This window comes from Suricata suricatta, chromosome 4 (assembly GCF_006229205.1).
Source record: "Suricata suricatta isolate VVHF042 chromosome 4, meerkat_22Aug2017_6uvM2_HiC, whole genome shotgun sequence".
NCBI lineage: Eukaryota > Metazoa > Chordata > Mammalia > Carnivora > Herpestidae > Suricata > Suricata suricatta.
The window spans coordinates 135160289-135174447 of record NC_043703.1 but is presented as its reverse complement, the minus strand read 5'-3'; the positions used below and the strand labels follow the sequence as shown (position 1 = coordinate 135174447).

Genomic DNA, 14159 nt, shown 5'->3' with positions numbered 1-14159 from the left:
AACCAGCACTGATGTCACAGAATTTTTGCTGTTCCCATTTAAAGAATACTGAGGCATAAATATGTTTTTATGAATTTACCTAGATTAAGAAAAATGTAAAACAGACTACATATAAACATATAAATGCGAGGTCTGTTTCCCAAAGTTTATAACCAAATATTAAGCAGTTCTCAAAGCATACACTTAAATGTAAGTGTACTTTGTGATAAGAAAAACATTTTTCAACTGAAGTTAATTTAAATTAGATATTTTAAATGAGGTTGCAGTGTATGAAGTCAATTTTGTTAGCTAGTTAAGAGATGCTAGAATAAATAATGGCTCAGGGGACTCCAAGCAACAACAAAGAAATTCAGAAAAATTCTATTTAGGTTCTGCAACCTAAAGTTTTCACTGAGATTTTTCTAGACTTTCTTCTAAAGTTAAGTGTGGTGGAAAATCTCACCCAAGTCACCCCAAGAGTCTTGCATCTGCTCTTAAGTTTTGAGGGGGCGGATATACACTTTTGTTCTACACTTTTGTTCTGTGGTCCCAGTTGTTAAAGAATTAGAGTACACAATCCTGAAAAAAAATGTTTAATGAAGTTATTTATATGCTAGAGGAATTCCTACACATATGCACAGGAAGAGAAAAACAAGATTTGTTGTTCACTGAAGTACTGTTTGAAATTGCAAAAAAAAATTTTTTGAAACAATCTAAATATTCATAGATAAATAAACCATGAAATAGAAAACTAAAGTTAATGAATAAGATGTGTGTGTATACATAAACTTCAAAACCAATGTCAAATAAAAAAAAGTCAAACTACAAGTACATACTTTAAGCCACTTACTAAAATTTTTTATATACAGCATGATACTGTATATTGTTTAAAAATACATATGTTATAGGACTATTAAAAAAACAGGAAATATGTATACCAACTTCAAGATAAGTGTGTGTCTGTGGAGGGAAGGAAGAAACAAAGGAAGATTGCTTAACGGACAGAGCCTGCCCCAAGCGTCAAACTCTTGATCTCAGCTCAGGTCATGATCTACGGGTTCCTGAGTTCAAGTCCCACATAGGGCTCTGTGCTGACAACACAGAGCCTGCTTGGAATTCTCTGCCTCTACTCCACTCGTGCTCTTTCTCTCAAGATAAGTAAACTTAAAAAAGATTTTTGTTTAAATAAAAATAAATAAAACTAAAAATGGGGGCACCTGGGTGGCTCAGTTGGTTAGGTGTCCGACTTCGGCTCAGGTCATGATCTCATATCTCGTTGAGTTCGAGCTCCTCTTCAAGGCTCTGTGCTGACAGCTCGGAGCCTGGAGCCTGCTTTGGATTCTGTGTCTCCCTCTCTCTCTGCCCATTCCCTGATCACACTCTGTCTCTCTCTCTCTCAAAAATAAAAATAAAAACATTTTTTAAAAAGATTCAAAACAAATAGGGCACATACTATGCATTAGATTTAGGCAATGAACACTTTGATATCTATGATATTTTTCTATAACTTAAAAAAAAATTTTATATTTGAGAGAGAGAGAGAGAGAGGGCAAGTGAGGAATAGGGGCAGAGGTAGAATCTCAAGCAGGCTCCATCGGATGCGAGGCTCAATCCCACATTGCTGAGATCATGGCCTAAGCAAGAATCAAGAGTTAGACACACAACCGACTGAGCCACACAGGGACCCATCTATCATTTTTATAAGTTTCAAATAGGTTATACTTGTTTTTAATAAAATATTCTATGTTACTTCAGAATTTACTTCCACAGAAAAAGGAACTTATATTTATCGAATGACTCTGACTTTAGGCCAGGCACTGTGACAGGAATCCTCTCAACAACCCAGAGACTTAGAAATTATCCCCATTTCAGAGAGAAGAAATGTGGACAAAGAAGTTGGGGCTTGGGGGGCTTTTTTTTTTTTTTTTTTTGAGTAGGCTCCACACTGGGAAGTTATTTATATGCTAGAGGAATTCTCACACATACGTGCAGGAAGAGAAAAACAAGGATTCTTGTTCACTGAAGTACTGTTTGAAATGGCAAAAAAAATTTTTTTGAAACAATCTATTCATAAATAAATAAACCATGAAATAGAAAACTGAAATTAGTGAATAAGATATAAGCGTGTATACATGGATAAGCTTCAAAACCAATGTCAAATGACCTCATGACCCTGAGATCAAGACCTGAGGTGAGATCAAGAGTTGGATGCCTGAGCCACCCAGGTGCCCCTGGACAAAGTTTTTTAAAAAAAGTTCTTCAAGATTCTACAGGTATATGCATTGAGACTTCTATCTAGGTCTTTAATTAAGTCCATGTTGTTTCCTCTATACCAAACTGCCTTCTAATGTTATAGGATAATTCTTATAAAAGTCATTAATCCCAGTGATGTATAACCATAGAAAGAACACTCAAAACAGTCCATATGTTTAAATGTTTATCACCTGAAACAAATCCCTGATATCAGTTCATCCATTCTCATGAGTGAAAAAATGACAAGTTATGTGTGTGGGTTTAAAGGGTCTGATTTTGTTTGGCAGAGGTTGACTTATATATATATACGTATACCTAATATTTGAAGTTTCTAGATCCTTAAAGTTCTAGAGTAGACTGGAGTTTTGGACAAAAATAACAGAGTAACCAGAATAATCAAAACTACAGATAAATATAAGTCTACTTTGACAGATCAACAGGGGGAAAAACAGGGCACCTGGGTGGCTCAGTAGGTTGAACATCCAACTTCACCTCAGGTCATAATCTCACAGTTTGTGAGTTCGAGCCCCACGTCAGGCTCTGTGCTGACAGCTCAGAGCCTGGAGCCTGCTTCAGATTGTCTCCCTCTCTCTCTCTCTCTGCCCCTCCCCTGCTGACACTCTGTCTCTCTCTCCTTCAAAAATAAACAAACATTAAAAATTAAAAAAAAAAAACAGGGAAAAAAACTGTTTACTACAGTCCATCTGTAATTTAATTACACGAGTCTGAGTTATACCAACAATATTTAATTAGCCAAAGCTACACCATAAAACAATGAGTCCCATGTACATCAAAGCTTAAGAACCACGTGAGTGGCCTGTTTGGAATACAGACTCTTGGATCTCACCTCCAGAGTTGGTTAAGCTGCTCCGGTGTGGGGTCCAGGAATCTACATTTGTAACTAGCACCCTGACCAACAACCATCAATTCTAGTTGGTTATTCTAATGCAGGAGGTTAAAGGATTAGAAGTGGGAGTGCATGAAGTCTTTATTCCTTCAACAAATATTCACTAAACACCTACAATATGGTTCTAAGAACTGTAAGATTCACTAGTGAATAAAAAAAAAACTGCCCTTAGTTTATTACATCCTAAAGATAAAGAAATAGAAAACAAATATATGACATCTGCTGGTATTAAGTACTACAAAGAAAAATAAAACAGGTTAAGGGAAATGGAAACAGGTTGCTATTTCATAAAAGAGTGATCAAATGCTTCTCTAATAAGGAAACATTTGAGCAAAGAATTGAACGAAGTAGATATCTGAGAAAAGAGATAAAAACATATTAATAACTTTCTTGCTCTTTGAAATCATTTAATGTACAAAATAACTATTTTAGGTGTACCTTTTACTATATACAGAGGAAAATACTTAAGAGTGTCTACTCTGGATTCATAAGTACATAATAATCTCTTTAATCCTCAAAATCACTTTGTTGGGTAAGCTATGAGTTTCCTTGTTTGCAGAAAGGAGGACACAGAGGCTCAGATTAAGCAATTTGCAAGGACACGTATTTCCTAAGTAATCAAATCTGGATGCACACTCAGGTCTTCATCAAATTCATCATCTTCCAACTATGCCAAATGAGTATGTTTGTTGAATAAACTCAAAGCTGAATTCTTACGTGCTCGAGATTTTAGAAAGCTGAAAAAAAGTTAACCAAAAATATGATTTGTTTTTAAAAAACAATCACTCTGGGGTTGATCACTCTGGGGTTTATTTCTGTTTATTAACAAATCCTGGTATATGGCTATTTTTCCCTTTTCCCAAAAATTTCCTTGTCAAAATTTAATCATTTATAGTCAGCACATCATTTATACCACTCCCCAACACTTGGGAAACAATGATTTTTTTCTTCATTAGCTTTCTAGAAGGGCAGGTTTTAAATCGCAGATTTTTAAAATATGAGATGCAGGGGGATCCGGATGGCTGAGTCAGTTAAGCATCTGACTCTCCATTTTGGCCCAGGTCATGATCTCATGGTTCATGAGTTAGAGCACCGCATCAGGTTCCACACTGATGGTACAGAGCCTGCTTGTGATTCTCTTTCCCTCTCTCTCATGCACGCTTGTATGTGCGCGCTCTCTCTCTCTTTCTCTGCCCCTTCAGCATGCATGCTCTCAAAATAAACTTTAAAAAAACTTTTAATAAAATAAAATATGAGATGCAATAAAACTGTATTTGCAGATCTTTGGTAAGACGCGCATATACAGTTACATGTAAACAAATATGTAATCTATTGTTTCAGGTGGTCCACCTATACAATGTGTCATGAGTAACTGAAGAAGGGCCCCCACCCTACCTACTTCAAGCTAGTAGTAATCAGAAAGCAAGGCATTAGACTTGATACTTAAGAAATACTATTTGCTGATAATGGTCCTTACTCTCAAAGCTGCGACACAAAGAAGTGCCAAAAAAAGGCATAAAGAAAGCGAGCGCCATGTTAGATGATTTAAACTAGTGTTATCAAAGAAGACATCCTGGAGAAGGCTGCATCTCTCTGAGCCCAGAAAAGCAGATTAAGGCTAACCTTAAAAGTTTAAGGTAAGAATACTGGGCATTGTCCTGAGAGCCATGGAAAATTTTGAAGCAGAGGAGTGATAGGATCAAAGCTGTGTTGCAGAGATAAACGGAAAGTGATGAGTGAGTAAGAAGTATAATGAGAACCTAAAATCAGGGAAATCAGATATTAAGCAACGACAAGAGCTGGCGTACAAGGTAAGAAGCCCAAAGCCAGACGGTGATGGTGACAGTGGAAAGCAATGAACACAAGAGCCGGCCAGTTCTTCAACATCCTTCTCTGAACTAGGCAACCGATGACCCTCAATTATTCCAGATTTGTATAAGGAACGTACTCTATTCTTATAAGCCTTTATAAAACAATGGTGCACTCAATTTCCACTTCCAAAAGTAATTTTCCTACAGTTACTCTAAGGTTTTCTAACACAGGGATCAGGAATCCATCAAAACCAGAGCAGGTTTCCTTAACTCAGGTAAACAGTTTAATCCGGCCCCAAAATTAACTCAGTAAGTTAAGAGACATTAAATCCATAGAAAAGCTTCTGAAATTTGGGATAACCAGTTAGCAAAGGAGTCATTAAAATACACACACACACACACGGACCCAAGCTTAAATTTAGAATAAGATTTTTATGACAAATCTCAAATAGGCATCTGCCAAGACTCTGGACATAAGATGCTACATTCCATTTTGCCCCAACTCTACCTCAGATGACTCATTATAGCAGCAGTTATCAAAAACAAAAGTATACACTCAAATCCAAAACTCCTCTCAGTGCAAGCAAAATTCCTACGAGAACAGCAGTAAAAAGTAAGTAATAGTGCCAAAACAAACATCCGTCTAAGTAAATAAATGTGACTAATTTGAAAAAACAACATTTGATAAGAAAAGTCAAAGGTTCTTACTATACTGTCCTTTCATCCTTTCTCTAATTTCCCAACTTTTAGAGTACATATCAGGATTTCTTGTGGTAGATAAATACACATGCTCAAAATAGGTGTGGGGGAGTAGGGTGCCTGGGTGGCTCAGTTGGTTAAGCATCTGACTCTTGATTTTGGTCCAGGATCTCACAGATCAGGAGATCAAGGCCCGTGTTGGGATTTCTGCTGTCAACGCAAAGCCTGCTTGGGATTCTCCCTCTTCCTCTCTCTCTGCCCCTCCCCAGCTCATGCTTGCTGCATGCTCTCTCAAAAAATACACAAAAATAAATTTTAAAAAAATAGGGGTGGGGGAACATATCTCCATAGTTTTTAAGAAGTCACATTTGGGGCTATTCAGACAGTTTTTCCAGATTGTCCATTAGTTAAATCAATTCTTTGCTCAACTTGGCTATAAAAACAGCCCATAGTGTGTGTGTGTGTGTGTGTGTGTGTGTGTGTGTGTGTGTGTCTTTAATGTTTATTTATTTTTGAGAGAAAGAGACAGAAAGCAAGCAGGGGAAGAACATAGAGAGAGGGAGACACAGAATCTGAAGCAGGCTCCATCCAGGCTCTGAGCTGTCAGCACAAAGCCCTATGTGGGGCTTGAACTTACGAACCAGGAGATCATGACCTGAGCTGGTGTCAGACACTTAACTGACTGGGCCACCCAGGTGCTCCCATATTCTTTTTTTATTACACATGCTCTGACACCATTTGATCTTTCAGCTATCACTATCCAATAGCTTTTAAATACTTTTTAAGCATCCCTTTCAGAAAAACTCTCAGAAAGAATAAAATAGAAAGTACTTAAACTATTAAGTAAAAAAAAAAAAAAAACAACTGATCATACTGCCTATCTTCAAACCAAGTGGGACATCCCACACTCTGCCTCCTAAGCTCACTCATTCCTCAAGGCCTGACAATGCCCACCCTCACACACAGTTCCTAATTCTGAAATTATAAACTTAGTGATAAGCTTTACTCACAAATATGCATTAAGGTCTATCTGATCTCCCAGCTACATGAAAGCTTAGAACAGGGATCTGTTCTACACTTTTCCACAGCGGTACTCATTACACACCACTGCAAAGCCCTTTCGAAAAGTTGGCGTCCAATATGCCAACTGATAACATCAAGGGGAAAAAGCTAGTTCTCTGTCTAAAAATGGTCTTCGATCAGCCCGCCCTACTCTCTCTTTATTCCCCAAAGAAAAGGAAGCCCAGCCCCTTCAGGTTCTCCTTCACCCTGATAGTGATAACTTTCTTGGTACACTCAGTACATGCCAAGCGCTTTTAAGACATTATCTTCACCTTAAAACTTGCAAAGTAGGTTGTTTCAGTTAAGGAAGCTAAAGCTTGGTGGTGGGACAATCCGAACGCAGCTCCTAAGCGAGGACCTTCTACCACATTCCTGGGCACCGAAGCAGATGCCCATACTCTGCCTTGAAAGAGTCAGGACAAAACAAGCTCTCAGGAAGAATTCAAAACAGAGAGAGAGAGAGAGAGAAGAAAGAAAGAAAAGGAAAAAGAAGAGAAAGAACAAAAACCCTCTGTAGCATACCTAAAGATTCAGAAGAGACCAGCACCAGTAAATTGAAAAGCTGCCGACTTACTTAAGAAAAGCACTCATGTGGAACCATTTTTAATGTTTTTTTAAAAAACACACTATTCGCCAACCCCCCCCACAAAGTTAAAAAGTATGAAAAACAATTTCTTATACACAAAAGAACTTTTACAAAACAGTAAAAGTACCACTGAGATGGTCCAAAATTACAAAAATGCAATTAATAAAAAGAATTCACCTGGTTACTGTAAGAGTCACCTTGGCAGTCACCTTGGGATGGCGACCGAGCGGCCATTTCTCTGGGGGCTGGAGGAGAACACGTGCACAGACGACCCCCGCCCCTCACCTGCAGACCTGGGATGTCCTGCCCCATTTGGAAACAGCCCATCATGAAGCTCCAGTTTAATCATACAGGGAAACACAACATGGAATGAAAAGGTAAATTACAATAAGATCCCAATTTAGGAAAAATTAAATTCTGCATTAAAAAAGGACATATACTAAAAGATGTACACTAAAATGTTAGCAGTGCTTACTGATGTACAAACGTTGGGATTCAGGGCTGATGGCCAAGAAAGAGTCTTAAGACGTCTTCAGTGCAAAAAGGTGATTTTATTAAAGCATTGGGGCAGGACCTGTGGGCAGAAAGAGCTGCACTAGGTTTGTGAAGGATGACTGACTGATTATATACCTTCAGGTTGGGAGGAGTTTAGGGTCAGTGCAAGTCTCTAAGGAATTTTGGAAACAAGGTTTCCAGGGTCTTAAGGGGGCTAGCTATTGTTATTACTGTCTAATAAACCTTACTCATGAGACCCTTCAGATGTGTATCAGTGGACCATATACTTGGAGAATGATTGCTAACATGTATTTGGGGGGTAGAGGTTAAAGAAGTTTCCAAAGGAGTTTTTATATGTTAAAGTAGGCTTACAGGATCCTTGAGGTCAGGATAGTGTTAAGCTAAGATTGCCTTTTGCCCTTAAGCAAAGTGTCATCATCGAGTGAGTTCCTGGAGCAATTCTGCCTGTCTCAAAGACTTGTCAACGGGCTATAAAAATAGCAAGGAAATTTAATTTTTTCTTCTGCCTTTGTTTCTGATATCACTTACTACTAGTTGATCAGACTTTTACTTTCACCTTTATTTTTTTTATATTTTCCAAAGTGGCTACAAAGATTTACTGCTTTTGAAATTTAAAAATAAATTTAAACTTTTACAAGGTATAAATTATCTATGACTTGTATTAGATTAAAAGCCATGATCACAAGCTCTGATCAATTACAAGTTCAGCTGTAATTTAAAGGCAGTACATTTCTATCTTAATAGCTAACTGTAAGACATTTGGCATCAACAGCATTGTTCAACCTTTCTGAGAACTTCTGGCCTACACTTCAGAATTTGATAAACAATGCCCAAGGCCACCGCCATTCTCCTGCAATAAAAAGCCTCTCAACTCTAAAGAAAATTCCCACAGTTCATTTTGACACATCTATTTTAAAATTAAAGGGCTGATGAAAAGAGCAATTTCTGAAGATGTGATTCGCAAAAGTCTTCCAAAAAAAAAATCTCAGAAAGATGATTTCGTGTCCAAGTTTCTCTACAACTTACTTCAAAAAAATCAAACCCTCCCCATTCTGATAACTGAACATAATCCAACTTTTAATATCTCATAAACCCATTCATTCAAATATGAAATGAGTAGATCACTTCGCATGCCAGTTTCACCCCCTTTATTTTTTTTTAACTTTAATGTTTTTATTTATTTTTGAGAGACAGAGAGAGACAGCATGAGCAGGGGAAGGTCAGAGAGAGGGAGATACAGAATCCGAAGATAGGCTCCAGGCTCTGACCTAGCTGTCAGCACAGAGCCCGACACAGGGCCTGAACCCACAAACCGTGAGATCATGACCTGAGCCGAAGCCAGATGCTTAACCGACTGAGCCACCCAGGCGCCCCTTCACTGCCTTTAAAAAGTTTCCTTATAGAAGGCTTTTAAAGTTTCTAAACTGCCTTCAAAGACTATTTGACAATCAAAAAAAAAAAAAAAAAAAGACCTGTAAATTTGCTTTAGTTTTCCTAGGGCAGATATTACCTACCAGGAAGGAAAAAAATGTTATTATAGAGCTAGCATTAAAACCTAATCCTCCATTCTAAATCCATTCTGATGATCATAAGAAGTTTATAGAATTCAAAGCAAGTTGTTGGTTAAAATAATATGTCCTAGGACTATCCATGACTCTGCTATAAATGATTATATATTGGGGGGGAGGGGTTTTAATGGAATTCACAATTTGTATAATTTCAAGTCAGTCATTCTTGAGGCATTCTTGGGAATAACATACCCATTAGATTCTACATTTACTGTCTGAAAAGCCAATGAACTCTACGTGGAAACTGCCATGACCTTAACTAAGAAATTACTTCATATTGAATCCTGTAATTGAAATAAACAATTTCAGAAGACTATTTTGCCATATGATTAATAGATTCTCTAAAATGCAAGTTTATTAAAATGAAGACAGCAGAGAAATATGAATGCATATTTTTATCTTATAAAAACTGAACAAAGGTTTTTCAAGTCACCTGTTTTGAAACTTAACTTTTAGTTCAGAGTCTCATCTTAAATAACTACACATTAAAGGAATAACTATCATCAACAGAATGTTTGCCAACTTGCATAAGCACATTTATCACATTTAATACTTGCACTACCCCTAATCATGAACACATTATCTGCATCTTACAGATAAAGTTAAAAATTCACCCGCTACCCTACCTCAAAATAAACCTTTGTCCACACTGCAGTGAAAAATAATTGGAAGCGACTGATTGCAAATATACACATGTATATAAAATAACATAGTCAAATTGACACATTCTTACATATACATTACTGTCACAGCTTTACAATTTACAGAACCCTTGGACCTATCATCTCATTTGTTCCCACAACAGCCCTTTTATGGAATTATTATCACTGCTGTATGTGAGGCACTTCAAGGCTCAGAGTTTAAGCGAAGTCACTTAGCTTTTGGCTCCTCATTCTTTCCCACTGCACTATCTTGCTTCTCTATAATTAAAGAAACATTACCTCCCCCCCCAGGTATTATGCAATAAAAAGATGAAATGTACTACAGATCCTTGATAAGCTCTTTCGTAAGTTACACAGTTCATCAAGTTATCAGAGTTACTTGTTATTTTGATGCCAGTCACAGAAATATAATTTGTATGAATAATTTCTATTAAGATGACACATTACTCCAAGAATCCCTAGATCCTTCTTGTACTGGTCAAAAAACTAAACCCCAAATTATTCAATAGTGCATACTATATCCTTGGGAGAACGTATAAATTAGTCTTTCACGACTTAACAACTGCTTCTAATAGGTATCATCTGCCCATAAAACTGCTTACCTACAGTAAGCACCATTTATCCCACAGTAGATAGGGTGGGTGGCTACTCAAATACATATTTTACAAATATCTACCTAAGTTTAGCAAACATATGTACACCTAAACACGGAGAGATAGGATTAGCAATAACTTGAAAAATCATTTGTAAAATAGTTATCCTGGCTTTGCACTTCTCAATACTTTGTACTTCTCAATGTACTTACTATGCAAAATTGTTCTACTTCATGAATTCTACTTCTTTCTACGACATCTGCCTTTTTTCCCTTTTCTAATTTGAAATCTCCCACTCCACTTAGTGACTTGCTCTATCGTTACTCGTTAACTGTCCCAACTGCTCATTAATTAATATGATTTCAGACATCATTCAACCGTTTTACCCTGGCATTTCTAATTATGTCTGGGATAATTTTCAATGAAGAAAGGCGCCTAACTCTCCAACTCTACAGGGGTAAGAGTGCCTCTGAGTAGTTTCTGTGACTGTAGACAAGTCAAAATCACTCCCTCCAATGGGATTCCCTCAAAGGCAGATCTTAAGAGAGGGGGAAAAAAAACAAAGCAAGATGTTTAAAGCGCTTTAAAAAAACTATCAAGGGTTATCCCATTGCCACCATATTTTCAGACTGGTGGAGTTTTTTCGTCTACTTATTTTTAGAGCTATAGAGAAAGCCCTCAACCATTCTTCTGTGCTAGAGACGGTAGGGAACAGTAAAGGATAGGAAGAAACTTAACATGGGTAATGAATTCATTGGGGGATCAAGTTCAGCAACTCAATATTCACATCTTCCTTAAGTTAAATAATGGCCACGAAGGTAACATACCTGGATTTTAAAACCCTACAATGGTTACTCAGAATACTGTTACACTTTTTAAAAAGAAAAGAAGAAAGTGCTTCCCTGCAGCCATCCCAGAGAAAACTTCTGTAAAGCAATAAATTACCATTACAAAAAAGTCGGACTTCCACTTCCATTCCTTACATTTCTGTTTTGTAACTTTGAGAGCCTGCTAAAAGGCTTTGCTCACAATTGTGTCAAACAAGTATCTGAAATGAGCATAAACAATTTTTTACTACATCTTGCTAAAAAGTCTCACAATTTTGTTTTAATTTTTTTTAACATTCATTCATTTTTGAGAGAGAGACGTGAGCGGGAGAGTAGAAGACGGAGAGAGAATCACCGAATGTGAAACAGGCTCCAAGCTCTGAGCTGTCAGCACAGAGCCCAACCTGGGGCTCGAACTCACGAACCGTGAGATCATGACCTGAACTGAAGTGGGCCGCTTAACCGACTAAGCCTCCCAGCCGCCCCTCTGGCAATTTAAAAAATAGGTCTTGAAGTCCAGCATGGAACAAGGCGACAGTTTTCCCAGTACTCTTAACAACCGTTAAGTGTCAGGTGGAAAAACCACAATTTTGGAACACGTCTAACAATTTCAAGAAAGTTACTTTCACTTGTGAATATTCAAAAACTTTATTCTAAAGTTAAAACACAGTGGGGCAAACTAAAATCAAATTCCAAAATGGATGCACTTGACTTAAGGCCAGAATCTCATTTTAACCGACGGTTTATTTTCCCTATAATACCTCTTAACTGTAAGGCAGATCTTTCTTCAACAAATAAAGAATTTCCAGGAATTTGGAAACACCTTACTAAAGAGATTTAATCACATCCACAGATTCCTATCATCCCACAAAGCCATTAAAATACAAGAGTACATAAGTGCTTTATAAAGATCCCACATTCCTAAAGAGAGTAAGCATTTCTCTTAAGAGACACAAAGCAACTTCCTAAAACTAAACTACCAGAATGGCACCTGACTCACCCCAACTCAATTCTTCAACTTTACTTATTCAGAAAGCAGAGGGAGACAAAGAGTTGTTTCTATAAAGTCAAAAATAAGTGAGTCACTTCCCATTCACAGTCTGTCCACACGGACTTCAAACACAAATCTTAAGAAGTTTTTTTTTGGATTTTGATGTATTATTGAGTGACTTCTGAGCAAATTAGCAGGTTTTAGGCAGTCATTTGATAGGTATGGTTATCAAGTGAAGGACTCCCTCCGGAGTAGGGAAAAACACACACACACAAAACCTCTGAGTAGCAGACAGAACGTTTAATAAATGGTGAGCCCTATTTATCAACTCTTAAGGATCACACTCTTCTCAAGGTACCACAAAATAAAAACCATGTTCAAAACCATGACTAAGTCATAAAGTTATGCTTCTCCTAATAAGCCAAGTACATAAAATACTCTGAAACCACACCTAAAACACTACTTTAAAATATACATTTAAAAAGCACAAGAGCGAACACACACACATTACACCCCACTGGGGTCCAAAAGATCTAAACTCATCAATCCATCAGCATTCCAAAACTATTTCAGAATTCCAACTAGAAGAGATCTAAACCTCTCTTCTCTGGTTCCATTTTTTTTTTCTATATAAACAGTTCTGTCAAGGGCTTTTGTTGGTAGGCAGTAATAAAATAAGCTTATTTCCCGTTCTTTATCCCGTATCAAAACTCTAAAGTTCATCATCACCTCTGACATATGGTCAACACGTCCAAGGGTTACTATGAACGATGAAATACTTAGTTCACATAAACTTTTCTAATAAAGTGTGTCTTCCTGGATAACATCTTATCAAAATGTTTTACATCTCAACTCTCTAAACCTTTATCAGATTGTGGGAAAGAAGAATCTGAAGAACACAAGTTCACATTTAGTGTAGTTTTATAAACTCTTCTCTATGCCACGGCCGTACTTCCCTCGCCGTAAGCTCTTACTATTTAGAAGCATCTGAAAAACTTTATGCCTTTAAGTACTATCAAAATTCTCAATCAGGGTTTCATGCGTTCGGTTCACACCGCAGCAAAAGATCAAATGCTGAACTCCTAAAAATAGGGGTGTTAGGAGAGGGACACACAACACTCCGCTGCCAAAGTAAATGCGTCTTGAAGGGGGCAGGGGCGCTCCCGGTACACGTACAGTACGAGCTCACATTCAGCAAAACCGGGGAGCGAAGGATCAGGTGACTTCACAACACAGACCTTGCAGTCCGATCAGGCCTTACTCTGCCGTCTGAGTGACTAGTAAACGGCTCACAAGCCTAGTTTAACAACTAAATCTGGACTTGCATCCTAGCCACGCGCCACCGGCGGGAATGCGTCCGGGGGCCGAGGAGCCCCGGAACGCGAGCCCCGGGGCACGGCCCCGGCCTGCGGACTGCGGTTCCCTCCTGGAAGGGTGTCTGGAGAGCTTTTCGACCTGGCAGCCAGGTGTCTGCTCCCCCCGCGCGCTCCGCGTCCTCCTCCGTGGGACTCATAAAACCCTGGCCACTCGGTCCTCCCTTTCCGAGAGAGGGACAGAGGGCGGCGAGTGCCCGCCGGGAGCCAGATCGCCCTGCGGCGTCCGGAGCTCTCCAGCACCCAGCCCCGGCGCCGCCGACTTCCCCGCGCGCCGGGTCTGCGGCCCCGGCTCAAGGCCGCCCCCTCAGGTCGGGGCGGACGCGGCGGCA

General features: G+C 38.5%; 1 protein-coding gene across 2 annotated transcripts in view; it reads right to left on the bottom strand.

Moving 5' to 3' along the window:
* ATL2 (atlastin GTPase 2) overlaps positions 1-14159 on the bottom strand; it is a 59808-nt gene that overhangs the window by 45409 nt on the left and 240 nt on the right. The gene's annotated exons all lie outside the window — the stretch shown is intronic.